Source organism: Pristis pectinata, chromosome 17, assembly GCF_009764475.1.
Source record: "Pristis pectinata isolate sPriPec2 chromosome 17, sPriPec2.1.pri, whole genome shotgun sequence".
Lineage (NCBI taxonomy): Eukaryota > Metazoa > Chordata > Chondrichthyes > Rhinopristiformes > Pristidae > Pristis > Pristis pectinata.
The window spans coordinates 5,770,025-5,785,090 of record NC_067421.1 but is presented as its reverse complement, the minus strand read 5'-3'; the positions used below and the strand labels follow the sequence as shown (position 1 = coordinate 5,785,090).

Below are 15,066 nucleotides of genomic sequence, written 5' to 3'. Positions count from 1 at the left end.
GCTCTCCAAAGAGAAAAGCCCGAGCTCACTCAACCTATCCTCATAATACATGCTCTCCAATGCAGGCAGCATCCTGGTAAATTTCCTCTACAACCTCCCTAAAGCTTCCACATCCTTCCTATAAAGAGGCAACCAGAATTGAACAAGATACTCCAAGTGTGGTCTAACCAGAGTTCTATAGAGCTGCAACATTACCTCACAGCTCTTGAACTCAATACCCCGACTAATGAAAGCTAACACACCATATGCCTTCTGAACAACCCTATGGACATGCACAGCAACCTTGACAGATCTATGGACCTGGACCCCAAGGTCCCTCTGTTCCTCCACACTACTAAGAGTCCTGCCATTAACCCTGTATTCTGCCTTTAAATTCGATCTCCCGAACTGTATCATTTCACACTTTTCCGGGTTGAACTCCATCAGCCAGTTCTCAGCCCAGCTCTGCATCCTATCAATGTCCTGTTGTAACCTACAGCAACATTCTACACTATCCACAACACCACCAACCTTTGTATCATCATCAAACTTACTAACCCACCCTTCCACATCCTCATCCAAGTCATTTATGAATATCACAAAGAGCAGGGGTTCCAGAACAGATCCCTGTGGAATACCACTGATAATCAACCTCCCGGCACAATACGCTCAATCGACAACCACATTCTGTCTTCTATGGGCGAGCCAATTCTGAACCAACCCAGCCAAGTTCCCCTGGATCCCACGTCTCCTGACTTTCTGAATAAGCCTTCCATGACGAAACTTGTCAAACACCTTAGTAAAATTCATGTACACCACATCCACTGCTATACCTTCATCAATGTGCTATGTCACAACCTCAAAGAATCCAATCAGGCTCGTGAGGCATGACCTGCCCCTCACAAAGCCATGCTGACTGTCACTAATCAGCCTATGCTTCTCCAACTGTCCATATATCCTGTCTCTGAGAATCTTCTCCAGCAATTTTGCCACCACGGAAGTAAGACTCACTGGGCTGTAATTCCCAGGGATATCCCTACTCCTTTTCTTAAACAAAGCAACAACACTTACCACCCTCCAATCATCTGGCACTACTCCTGTGGCCACTGAGGATGCAAAGATCATCATGAAAGGCGCAGAAATCTCTTCTCTCGCTTCCCGTAAAAGCTTGGATATATCCCGTTTGGCCCCGTTGACCTATCTATCCTAACGTTTTTCAAAAGTTCCAGCACATCCTCTTTCCTCACGTCAACATGCCCGAGCGTATCAGCCTGTCGTACACCATCCTCACAAACGTCAAGGTCTCTCTCACTCTCCCTCTGGTGAATACTGTCGGCCAGGGGACTGGGAAGATTTTAGGATCCAGCAGAGCAAGACTGAGAAGGTCATAAGAAGGGAGAGAATTGATCTTGAGGGACAACCTGTGTGTAATATCAAAACGTACAGGAAGAGATTCTATGGAGATATAAGTAGGAAGGGTGTTGCTCGGGTAAGTGTGGGGAACGAGGCTGGTGAATTAGTAACAGGAAACAAAGAAATGGCATGTGTGCAAAATCATTTTTGTCTTCAAAGTGGGGGACACCAAAAATATCCCCAAGGTAACAGATGGGCTAATGTCAAATGACATGGAGGAAGCTGTAAAATCCCCAATCACAGGCGATAAGTATTAGAGAAACTCATGAGGCAAAAGGCAGACAGATCCCCAGGACCTGAAGGGGTTTAAACGAAGTGGTTGCAGATGACCCAAGGCATGTTAGCAAACGGGATCCAACGTTAGCTGGTGACGGGAAGCAGAGACAGTGGTGGACGGGTGTCTGTCTGACTGGAAAGCTGTAACCAGTGGTGTACCACAGCGATGGGTGCTGGGACCTTTGTTGTCTGGAATATGTATATATAAATGACTTGGTTAAGAATGTGGGTGGTGTGATTCGTAAGTTTGCAGACGGCGTAAAAATTGGTAGTTCTAGACCATGAAGAAAGCTGTCTAAGGATACAGGGGGACATCGATCAGCTGGAAAGTTGGGCGGAGAGGTGGCAGATGGAATTTAAACCAGACAAGTGTGAGGTAATGCACTTCTGGAGATCAAGTTCTGGTAGGACATATGGAGTAAATGGCAGGGAGCTTAGAAGGTTTCGTAAGATAAGACAAGATAAGATAAGATAATATTTCTTTATCCGTCACATGTACATCAAAACACCCAGTGAATTGCATCTTTTTGCGTAGAGTGTTCTGGGGGCAGCCCGCAAGTGTCGCCACGCTTCTGGTGCCAAGATAGCATGCCCACAACTTCCTAAACTGTACGTCTTTGGAATGTGGGAGGAAACCGGAGCACCCGGAGAAAACCCTCGCAGACACAGGGAGAATGTACAAACTCCTCACAGACAGCAGCCGGATTTGAACCCAGGTCACTAGCAATGTAAAGCATTACGCTAACCACTACACTACCGTGCCTTTGGGGTGCAAGTCTATTGCTCCCTGAAAGTGGCAACACAAGTGGATAGGGTAGTGAAGAGGGCATTTAGTGTGCTTGCCTTCATAGGCAAAGGCATTGAGTAGAAGAATTGGGACGTCATGTTGTCGCTGTGCAAAATATTGGTTAGACTGCACTTGCAGTATTGTGTACAGTTCTGGTCCCCACACTACAGGAAGGGGTGGTAGCAAAGGACAGAGTGCGGAAGAGATTCACCCAAGTGTTGCCTGGAATGGAGGGCTGTAGGTATCGGGAGAGATTGGACAGGCTGGGTTTGTTCTCACTGGAATGTAGGAGGCTTGAGGGGTGACCTTACAGAGGTTTATAACATAGTGATGGGCACAGATAGGATAAATAGTAAGAATCTTTTTCTGCTGGGCGTAGGAGTCTGGAAGTGGAGGGCACAGGTTTAAGGCGAGAGGGGAGAAGTTTAAAGGTGCTACGTCAATGTGCCTGCCGCATAAGAGTCCAAGGGATTGTCGGAAGTATGAAAACTGAATGTCACATGGAAAACACAGTTGGAATGGGCCCTTTCAGGCTGGAGTGAAGTTCCCCGTGAAGTTCAGAGGGATCTCAGTGTTCTAGTGCACACATCACAGACAGTTAACAGGCAGGTCCGATGAGCATTGTGAAGGGGCTGGAGTTTAAGAACGGGGAGGTTTTATTACACTTGTACAGGGGGTTGGTGAGTCTACTCCTGGAATACCAATCTCCCATATGGTCTAGCGGTTAGGATTCCTGGTTTTCACCCAGGCGGCCCGGGTTCGACTCCCGGTATGGGAATTGAAACTTTTACAGGCACTGTCGTGTAGTGCTTAGTGAAACGCTATTACAATGCCAGCGACACAGGGTCAATTCCGGCCGCTGTCTGGCAGGAGTTTGTCATGGTGTGAAGGTGTTGTCTAAGGTGGACTCGGAAAATAAATTATGGGATGACCAGTGGCAGATGTTGGAACAGCTAGTCCATAACACTCAGCAGCAATTTATCCCAGTTAGGAAGAGGGATTCCGTGAGAAAGAGGTACAATTGTGGTCAACAAGGAAAATGTTAAATTGAGAGGTTTATTCAAAGTGGCAAGGGCTGGTAGAATAGAATACAATAGACTCGAACATTACAGCAGAGTGCAGGCCCTTCGGCCCACAATGTTGTGCCGACATTTTATCCTGCTCACTCTAACCCTTCCCTCCCACATAGTCGCCAATTTCTCTGATATTCATCTGTCTATAGACCATAGAACAATACAGCACAATACAGGCCCTTTGGCCCACCACGTTGTGCTGACCCATAAACCACACCGAAGACTATCTAACCCCTTCCTCCCACATATCCCTCTATTTTAAATTCCTCCATATGCTTATCTAACAATCTCTTGAACTTGACCAACGTATCAGCCTCCACCACCACCCCAGGCAGCGCATCCCATGCACCAACCACTCTCTGGGTGAAAAACCTCCCTCTGACATCTCCCTTGAACTTCCCACCCATTACCTTAAAGCCATGTCCTCTTGTATTGAGCACTGGTGCCCGGGCAAGAGGCGCTGGCTGTGCACTCTATCTATTCCTCTTAATATTTTGTATACCTCTATCATATCTCCCCTCATCCTCCTTCTCTCCAATGAGTAAAGCCCTAGCTCCTTTAGTCTCTCCTCATAATCCATACTCTCCAATCCAGGCAGCATCCTAGTAAATCTCCTCTGCATCCTTTCCAACGACTCCACATCCTTCCTATAATGAGGAGACCAGAACTGGACACAGTACTCCAAGTGTGGTCTAAACAGTCTTGTAAAGCTGCATCATTACTTCACGGCTCTTAAACTCGATCCCATGATGAATGAAAGCTAACACCCCATATGCTTTCTTAACTACCCTATCCACCTGTGTGGCAACTTGCAGTGATCTGTGGATATGAACCCCCAGATCCCTCTGCTCCTCTACACTGCCGAAAATCCTGCCATTTACCTTGTACTCCGCCTTGGAGTTTGTCCTTCCAAAGTGTACCACCTCACACTTCTCCAGTTTGAACTCCATCTGCCACTTCTCAGCCCAGCTCTGCATCCTATCAATATCCCTCTGCAAGCTTCGACAGCCCTCCACACTATCCACAACACCACCTATCTTTGATTCATCTGTAAACTTGCTAACCCAGCCTTCCACCCACTCATCTCAGTCATTAATAAATATCACAAACAGTAGAGGCCCCAGAACCGCTCCCTGCGGGACACCACTAGTCACAGCCCTCCAATCTGAATGCACTCCCTCCACCACAACCCTCTGCTTTCTACAGGCAAGCCAATTCTGAATCCACACGGCCAAGCATCTCTGGATCCCTTGCCCGTGACCTTCTGAAGAAGCCTACCATGTGGAACCTTGTTCAACGCCTTACTAAAATCCATGTAGACCACATCCACTGCACTACCCTCATCAATCTTCCTGGTCACCTCCTCAAAGAACCCTGTCAGGCTTGTGAGGCAAGATCTTCCCTTCACAAAGCCATGCTGGCAGTCCCTAATCAGTCCATGATTCTCTAAATGCTCATAGATCCTATCTCTTAGAATCCTATCTAAGAGCTTACCCACCACAGACGTAAGGCTCACCGGTCTGTAATTCCCTGGACGATCCCTACTACCTTTTTTGAATGAGGGGACAACATTTGCCACCCTCCAATCCTCTGGTACCATCCCCGTGGACAATGAGGACTCAAATATCCTCGCCAATGTTTCAGCAATCTCCTCCCTCGCCTCACCAAGCAGCCCGGGGAATATTCCGTCAGGCCCCGGGGACTTATCTGTCCTAATATTTTCTAACAGTCCAACACATCCTCTCTCATGATATCTACATGCTCTAGAACATTACCCTCACCAACACTGTCCTCAGCATCATCAAGACCCCTCTCCTTGGTGAATACTGAAGAGAAGTATTCATTGAGAACCTCACCCACTTCCACAGCTTCCAGGCACATCTTCCCACCTTTGTCTCTAATCGGACCTACCTTTACTCTCATCATCCTTCTGCTCTTCACGTACGAGGAAAACGCCTTGGGATTCTCCTTAACCCTACTCGCCAAAGCCTTTTCATGTCCCCTTCTTGCTCTCCTCAGCCCCTTCTTAAGCTCCTTCCTTGCTATATATTCCTCACGAGACCTATCTGATCCTTGCTGCCTACACCTTATGTATGCTGCCTTCTTCTTCCTAACTAGTTGTTCCACCTCTCTTGTCATCAATGGTTCCTTCACCATGCCATTCCTTCTCTGTCTCACTGGGACAAATTTATCCCTGACATCCTGCAAGAGATCCCTGAACATCGACCACATCTTCATAGTACATTTCCCTTCAAAAATGTCATCCCAATTTATACTCTCAAGTTCTCGCCTTATAGCCTCATAATTCGCCTTTCCCCAATTCAATATCTTCCCGTCAACTTCGCTCCTGCCCCTGTCCATGACAATGCTGAAGGTTATGGAGCAGTGGTCACTGTCCCCCAGATTCTCACCCACCGATAGATCTGTCACCTTACCCGGTTCATACTTAAAAACTAGATCTAATATGGCATTCCCTCTACTTGGCCTGTCAACATACTGTGACAGCAATCCGTCCTGGACACACTTAACAAACTCTGCCCCGTCTAAACCTTTGGCACTAAGCAGGTGCCAATCAATATTTGGGAAGTTGAAGTCTCCCACAATAATAACCCTGTTATTTTGGCATCTTTCCAAAATCTGCCTCCCAATCTGCTCCTCAGTATCCCTACTGCTACCAGGGGGCCTATAGAATACTCCCAGTAGAGTAACTGCTCCTTCCTTGTTCCTAACTTCCACCCATATTGACTCTAGAGAGAATCCTTCTACATTATTCACCCTTTCTGCAGCTGTAATAGTGTCCCGGACCAGTATCACCACCCCTCCTCCTCTTCTCCCCTCCTCCCTATCCCTTTTAAAACACTGAAAACCAGGAATATTCAATATCCATTCCTGCCCGATGTCAGCCCTGTCTGTGTAATAGCCACAATATCATAGTCCCATGTACTTATCCAAGCTTCAGTTCATCTCCCTTATTCCTGATGCTTCTTGCATTCAAGTGAATGCACTTTAGCCCATCCACCTTACTACTGTTATAGCCTGTACTCTGCTTCTCCTTCCTTAAACCATCTCTACCTGTCAGATCTGACTCTTCCCCATCCCCTTCTTCCTCTGACCTACTCCTCCGGTTCCCTTACCCCTCGCAATCTGGTTTAAACCCTCCTGAGCCACCCCAGCAAACCTGGCCGCAAGGATATTGGCCCCCCTCAGGTTCAGGTGTAACCCGTCCTCTCTGTACAGGTCCCACATTCCCCAGAAGAGATCCCAATGATCCAAAAATCTAAAACCCTTCCTCCTGCAACAATTTCTCAGCCACGCATTTATTTGCCATCTCCTCCTATTCCTACCTTCACTATCGTGTGGCACTGGCAGCAATCCCGAGATCGCTACCATCGAGGTCCTGTCTTTCAGCCTTCTGCCTAGCTCCCTAAACTCACTTTTCAGGACCTCATCCCTCTTCCCACCTATGTCGTTGGTACCAACATGAACCACAAATTCTGGCTGTTCTCCCTCCCGCTCTCGAATCCCGTGGGCCCGATCAGTGACATCCCGGACCCTGACACCTGGGAGGCAACAAACCATCTGGGATTCATGGTCACTGCCACACAACCTCCTATCTGTTTCCCTGACTACCGAGTCCCCTATCACTACTGCCTTCCTCTTCTCCTCCCTTCCCTTCTGAGCAGCAGGACCTGTCCCAGTGCCACAGACCTGGCTACTGCTGCTCGGCCCCGGCAGGTCATCTCCCTCAACAGCCTCCAAAGCGGAAACCTGCTACTGAGGGGAACAGCCTCCGGGGTCCTCTGCTCTATCTGCCTGTTTGTTTTCTTTTCCCTTCTCCCTCCCCTGACAGTCACCCTTCGATCTACTTCCTGGACTCCAGAATTACCTGCTGTAAGGGGGTGTGACTGTCTCCTGATGTACAGTGCCTACATAAATCTCTCCCTCTCTGATGCTCCGCAGTGTTTGAGGCTGTGACTCCAGCTCATGAATTTTGACCTGAAGTTCCTCCAGCCTCAAGCACTTACTGCAGACGTGGCCATCGTGGACCACATATCAAATATCAAAACAAACAGTCAGAGTTTCTATGGAGATATAAGTACGAAGGATGTTGCTCGGCTAAGTCTGGGGAACATGGCCGGTGAATTAGTAACAGGAAACAAAGAAATGGCAGGTATGCAAAATCATTTTTGTCTTCACCGTGGGGGACACCAAAAATATCCCCAAGTTAACAGATGGGCTAATGTCAAATGACATGGAGGAAGCTGTAGAAACCCCAATCACAGGCGATAAGTATTAGAGAAACTCATGAGGCAAAAGGCGGACAGATCCCCAGGACCTGAAGGGGTTTAAAGGAAGTAGTTGCAGATGACCCAAGGCATGTTGGCAAAAGGGATCCAACGTTAGCTGGTGACGGGAAGCAGAGGCAGTGGTGGACGGGTGTCTGTCTGACTGGAAAACTGTAACCAGTGGTGTACCACAGCGATGGGTGCTGGGACCTTTGTTGTCTGGAATATGTATATATAAATGACTTGGTTAAGAATGTGGGTGGTGAGATTCGTAAGTTTGCAGATGGCGTAAAAATTGGTAGTTCTAGTCTGTGAAGAAGGTTGTCTAAGGATACAGGGGGACATCGATCAGCTGGAAAGTTGGGCGGAGAGGTGGCAGATGGAATTTAAACCAGACAAGTGTGAGGTAATGCACTTTGGGAGATCAAGTTCTGGTAGGACATATGGAGTAAATGGAAGGGAGCTTAGAAGGATTCATAAGATACGATAAGATAAGATTTCTTTATTAGTCACACGTACATCGAAACACACAGTGAAATGCATCTTTTGCATAGAGTGTCCTGGGGGCAGCCCGCAAGTGTCGCCACGCTTCCGGCGCCAACATAGCACGCCCACAACTTCCTAAACCGTACGTCTTTGGAATGTGGGAGGAAACCGGAGCACCCGGAGGAAACCCATGCAGAGACGGGGAGAATGTACAAAGTCCTTACAGACAGCAGCCAAATTTGAACCTCAGTCACTAGCACTGAAAAGCATTACGCTAACAGCTACGCTACCGTGCCTTTGGGGTACAAGTCTATAGCTTGCTGAAAGTGGCAACACAAGTCGATAGGGTAGTGAAGAGGGCATTTGCTGTGTTTGCCTTCATAGGCCAAAGCATTGAGGCTGGAGTTTAAGAACAGAGAGGTTTTATTGCACTTATACAGGGGGTTGGTGAGGCTACACCTGGAATACCAATCTCCCATATGGTCTAGCGGTTAGGATTCCTGGTTTTCACCCAGGCGGCCCGGGTTCGACTCCCGGTATGGGAATTGAAACTTTTACAGAGGGTGGTGGGTGGGTTTTACAGCCACAGTATTCAACTTCCCTAAATGATTACTTAGTGAAACGCTATTGCAATGCCAGCTACACAGGTTCAATACCGGCCGCTGTCTGGAAGGAGTTTGTAATGGTGTGAAGGTGTTGTCTAAGGTGGACTGGGAAAATAAATTATGGGATGACCAGTGGCAGATATTAGAACAGCTGGTCCATAACACTCAGCAGCAATTTATCCCAGTTCGGAAGAGGGATTCCGTGAGAAAGAGGCACAATTGTGGTCAACAAGGAGAATGTTAAATTGAAAGGTTTATTCAAAGTGGCAAGGGCTGGTGGTGGAATAGAATACAATAGAGTAGAACATTACAGCACACTACAGGCCTGTGTGTAATATCAAAACATACAGTAAGAGTTTCTATGGAGATATAAGTAGGAAGGCGGTGGCTCGGGTAAGTGTGGGGAACGAGGCCGGTGAATTAGTAACAGGAAACAAAGAAATGGCAGGTATGCAAAATCATTTCTGTCTTCACCGTGGGAGGAAACCAGAGCACCCGGAGGAAACACACGCATTACGGGGAGAACGTACAAACTCCTTACAGACAGCGGCTGGATTTGAACCCGGGTCACTAGCACTGTAAAGCATTACGCTAACCACTACACTACCGTTCCTTTGGGGTGCAAGTCTATAGCCCGCTGAAAGTGGCAACACAAGTGGATAGGGTAGTGAAGAGGGCATTTGGTGTGCTTGCTCTTACTGTTTGTTTTGATATGACACACAGGTTGTCCCTCAAGATCAATTCTCTTCCTTCTTATGACCTTCTTAGTCTTTCTTTGCTGGATCCTAAAATCTTCCCAGTCACCTGGCCGAAAGCATTCACCAGAGAGAGAGAGAGACCTTGACATTTGTGAGGATGGAGTACGACAGGCTGATACGCTCGGGCATGTCGACGTGAGGAAAGAAGATGTGCTGGAACTTTTGAAAAACATTAGGATGCATAAGTCACCGGGGCCGGACGGGAGATATCCAAGGTTATACCAGAAGTGAGGGAAGAGATTGCTGAGCCTTTGGCGATGATCTTTGTATCCTTGCTGGCCACAGGAATAGTGCTAGATAATTGGAGGGTGGTAAATGTTGTTCCTTTGTTTAAGAAAGGGAGTAGGGATAAACCTGGGAATTACAGCCCAGTGAGTCTTACTTCAGTGGTGGGCAAATTACTGGAGAAGATTCTTAGAGACAGGATTTGTGGGCATTTAGCGAAGCATAGGCTGATTAGGGACAGTCAGCATGGCTTTGTGAGGGGCAGGTCGTGCCTCACGAGCCTGATTGAATTATTTGAGGATGTGACAAAGCACATTGATGAAGGTAGAGCAGTGGATGTGGTGTACATGGACTTTAGTAAGGTGTTTGACAGGTTTCCTCATGGAAGGCTCATTCAGAAAGTCCGGAGACATGGGATCCAGGGGAACTTGGCTGTGTTGATTCAGAATTGGCTCGCCCATAGACGACAGAGGGTGGTGGTAGATGGAGTGTATTCTGTCTGGAGGTCGGTGACCAGTGGTGTTCCACAGGGATCTGTTTTGTGACCCCCTGCTCTTTGTGGTATTTATAAATGACTTGGATGAGGATGTGGAAGGTTGGGTTAGTAAGTTTCGGGAGATTGAATTTGAAGGCAGAATACAGGGTTAATGGCAGGAATCTTAGCAGTGTGGAGGAACAGAGGGGTCTTGGGGTCCAGGTCCATAGATCTGTCAAGGTTGCCACGCATGTCCATAGGGTCGTTAAGAAGGCGTATGGTGTGTTAGCTTTCATTAGTCGGGGTATTGAGTTCAAGAGCTCTGAGGTAATGTGGCAGCTCTATAGAACTCTGGTTAGACCATACTTGGAAAATTGTGTTCAATTCTGGTTGCCTCTTTACAGGAAGGATGAGGAAGCTTTAGAGAGGGTGCACAGGAGATTTACCAGGATGCTTCCTGGATTGGCGATCATGTCTTATGAGGATAGGTTGAATGAGCTCGGGCTTTTCTCTTTGGAGAGACGGAGGATGAGAGGTGACTTGATAGAGGTGTACAAGATGATAAGAGGTTTAGATCGAGTGGACAGTCAGAGACTTTTTCCCAGGGTGACCATGGCTAACACGAAGGGACATAATTTTAAGGTGATTGGAGGAAGGTATAAGGAGGATGTCAGGGGTAAGTTTTTTTTTACACAGAGAGTCGTGGGTGTGTGGAACGCTCTGCCGGCAGAGGTTGTGGGGGCAGATACATTAGGGACATTGAAGAGACTCTTAGATAGGCACATGAATGATAGAGAAATGGAGGGCTATGTGGGAGGGAAGGGTTAGATAGATCTTCGAGCAGGATAAAAAGTGGGCACAACTTTGTGGGCCGAAGGGCCTGTTCTGAGCTGTAATGTTCTATTCTATTATACCACCAGCCCTTGCCACTTTGAATAAACCTTTCAATTTAACATTCTCCTTGTTGACCACAATTGTGCCTCTTTCTCACGGAATCCCTCTTCCTAACTGGGATAAATTGCTGCTGAGTGTTATGGATCAGCTGTTCCAACATCTGCCACTGCTCATCCCATAATTTATTTACCGAGTCCACCTGAGACAACACCTTCACACCATTACAAACTCCTTCCACACAGCGGCTGGAATTGAATCTGTGTCGCTGGCATTGTAATAGCGTTTCATTAACCACTACACTACAGTGCCTGTAAAAGTTTCAATTCCCATACCGGGAGTCGAGCCCAGGCCGCCTGGGTGAAAACCAGGAATCCTAACCGCTAGACCATATGGGAGATTGGTATTCCAGGTGTAGCCTCACCAACCCCCTGTACAAGTGTAATAAATCCTCCCTGTTCTTAAAATCCAGCCCCTTCGCAATGCTCATCGGACCTGCCTGTTAACTGTTTGTGATCTGTGCACTAGAACACCGAGATCCCTCTGAACTTCACGGGGAACTTCACTCCAGCCTGAAATGGGCCCATTCCAACTGTGTTTTCCATGTGAAATCAAGTTTTGATACTTCCGACAATCCCTTGGACTCTTATGCAGCAGGGACCTTGATGTGCAACTTGTCAAATGCCTTTTGGAAATCGACATACTCTACACCCACCTATCAATTAACTCCACACCTCCCTATCAATTCTCCCTGTCACATCCTCAAAGAATTTAAGCTAACTTGTCAAACATGATTTGCCTTTCATAAAACCACTGAGTAGTTTGATTATATTCAGCTATCCTAAATGATTACTTATTTCCTCTTTGATTATTGACTCCAACAATAGATGTTAAACCAGTTACCCAATAGTTACCCATCTGTCTATCCTCCTTTTCGAACAAGGGAATCCCACTGGCTTTTTTGCAGTCTTCTGGTCTGCCAGAATTTAGAGACTCTTGAGAAATTTCAACCAATAGGTCCAATGTACAGCACCCTTCCAATCCACCTCATCTGTGCCCAACGTGATGCTCATCTATGCTAATCCTGTTTGCCTACATTAGGCCCGTAGCCCTCTGCTCCTTTCCAATACAATTACGTGTCCAAATGCCTTCCAAATGGTATAACTGTACCCACCTTACTAACCGGCCACTGTTAACTGATACACTTTGGGAGACCAAATTTGAAGGCAGAATACAAGGTTAATGTCAGGACTCTTTTAGCAGTGTGGAGGAACAGAGGGATCTTGGGGTCCAGGTCTATAGATGCTTCAAGGTTGCTCCGCAGGTCGATACGGTTATTAAGAAGGCATATGGTGTGTTAGCTTTCATTAGTCGGGGTATTGAGTTCATGAGCTGTGAGGTAATGTTGCAGCTCTATAAAACTCTGTTTAGACCACACTTGGAGTACTGTGTCCAGTTCTGGTCTCCTCATTATAGGAAGGATGTGGAGGCGTTGGAAAGGGTGCAGAGGAGATTTACCAGGATGCTGCCTGGATTAGAGAGTATGCACTATGATGAGAGACTAAAAGAGCTAGGGCTTTACTCATTGGAGAGGAGGAGGATGAGGGGAGACATGATAGAGGTATACAAACTATTAAGAGGAATAAATAAAGTGCACAGAGAGCGCATCTTTCCTGGGCACCAATGCTCAATACAAGAGGACATGGCTTTAAGGTAAAGAGTGGGAAGTTCAAGGGAGATGTCAGAGGGAGGTTTTTCACCCAGAGAGTGGTTGGTGCATGGAATGCGCTGCCTGGGGGGGTGGTGGAGGCTGATACGTTGGTCAAGTTCAAGAGATTGTTAGATTACCATATGGAGGAATCTAAGATAGGGATATGTGGGAGGAAGGGGTTAGATAGTCTTAGGTGTGGTTTAAGGGTCACCACAACATGGTGGGCCGAAGGGCCTGTATTGTGCTGTATTGTTCTATTGTCTATAGACACATGAATGACAGAGAAATGGGAGACCATGTGGGAGGGAAGGGTTAGATAAAGCAGGATAAAATGTCGGCACAACATTGTGGGCCGAAGTGCCTGCACTCTGCTGTAATGTTCTAGTCTATTGTATTCTATTCTACCACCAGCCCTTGCCACTTTGAATAAACCTTTCAATTTAACATTCTCCTTGTTGACCACAATTGTGCCTCTTTCTCACAGAATCCCTCTTCTTAACTGGGATAAATTGCTGCTGAGTGTTGTAGACCTGCTGTTCCAACATCTGCCACTGGTCATCCCATAATTTATTTTCCCAGTCCACCTTAGACAACACCTTCACACCATTACAAACTCCTTCCACACAGCGGCCGGAATTGAACCTGCGTCGCTGGCATAGTAATAGCGTTTCACTAACGACTACACTACAGTGCCTGTAAAAGTTTCAATTCCCATACCGGGAGTCGAACCCGGGCCGCCTGGGTGAAAACCAGGAATCCTAACCTCTAGACCATATGGGAGATTGGTATTCCAGGTGTAGCCTCACCAACCCGTTGTAAAACTGTAATAAATCCTCCCTGTTCTTAAACTCCAGCCCCTTCGCAATGCTCATCGGACCTGCCTGTTAACTGTTTGTGATCTGTGCACTAGAACACCGAGATCCCTCTGAACCTCACGGGGAACTTCACTCCAGCCTGAAATGGGCCCATTCCAACTGTGTTTTCCATGTGAAATCAAGTTTTCATACTTCCGACAATCCCTTGGACTCTTATGCAGCAGGCACCTTCACGTGGCACCTTGTCAAATGCCTTTTGGAAATCTAGATACTCTACACCACCCTATCAATTAACTCCACACCTCCCGATCAATTCTCCCTGTCACATCCTCAAAGAATTTAAGCAAATTTGTCAAACATGATTTGCCTTTCATAAAACCACTGAGTAGCTTGATTATATTCAGCTTTCCTAAATGATTCCTTATTTCATCTTTGATTATTGACTCCCAGAATAGATGTTAAACCAATTGCCCTGTAGTTACCCATCCGTCTGTCTTCCTTTTCGAACAAGTGAATCCCATTGGCTGTTTTCCAGTCTTCTGGTCTCCCAGAATTTAGCGACTTCTGAGAAATTTCAAGCAATAGGTCCAATGTACAGCACCCTTCCAATCCACCTCATCCATACTTAACATGATGCGCATTTCCCAATCTGAGGCCCATATCCCTCTGTTCCTTTCCAATACAAGTGCGTGTCCAAATGTCTTCGAAATGATGTACCTGTACCCGCCTCACTACCTCTTCTGGCAGCTCGTTCCACACACCCAGCACCCTCTGTGGAACACTTACCCCTCAGATCTCCTTTAAAGTTCTCCCCTCTCACCTTAAACCTGTGCCCTCCTCTTCTCGACTCCTACGCCCAGAGGATAAAGATCCTTACTATTTATCCTATCTGTGCCCATCACTATGTTATAAACCTCTGTAAGGTCACCCCTCAGCCTCCTACGTTCCAGTGAGAACAAACCCAGCCTGTCCAATCTCTCCCAATACCCACAGCCCTCCATTCCAGGCAACACTCAGGTGAATCTCTTCTGCACTCTATCCATTGCTCCCACCCCTTCCTGTAGTGTGGGGACCAGAACTGTACACAATACTCCAAGTGCAGTCTAACCAATGTTTTGCACAGTGACCACATGACGTCCCAATTCTTCTACTCAATGCCTTGGCCTATGAAGGCAAGCACACCAAATGCCCTCTTCACTACCCTATCCACTTGTGTTGCACTTTCAGCGAGCTATAGACTTGCACCCCAAAGGCACAATAGTGTTGCGGTTAGCGTAATGTTTTAG

At 47.0% G+C, this 15,066-nt stretch overlaps 4 non-coding genes across 4 annotated transcripts; 2 read left to right on the top strand and 2 right to left on the bottom strand.

Moving 5' to 3' along the window:
- The first annotated feature begins 3,161 nt into the window (after window positions 1-3,161).
- Window positions 3,162-3,233, top strand: trnae-uuc (transfer RNA glutamic acid (anticodon UUC)). Its single transcript has one exon. It is a non-coding gene; the product is annotated as a tRNA-Glu (tRNA).
- A 5,540-nt stretch (window positions 3,234-8,773) lies between these two features.
- On the top strand, window positions 8,774-8,845 carry trnae-uuc (transfer RNA glutamic acid (anticodon UUC)). The gene has a single exon. It is a non-coding gene; the product is annotated as a tRNA-Glu (tRNA).
- A 2,735-nt stretch (window positions 8,846-11,580) lies between these two features.
- On the bottom strand, window positions 11,581-11,652 carry trnae-uuc (transfer RNA glutamic acid (anticodon UUC)). The gene has a single exon. It is a non-coding gene; the product is annotated as a tRNA-Glu (tRNA).
- Window positions 11,653-13,673: 2,021 nt separating this feature from the next.
- Window positions 13,674-13,745, bottom strand: trnae-uuc (transfer RNA glutamic acid (anticodon UUC)). The gene has a single exon. It is a non-coding gene; the product is annotated as a tRNA-Glu (tRNA).
- Window positions 13,746-15,066: the final 1,321 nt, after the last annotated feature.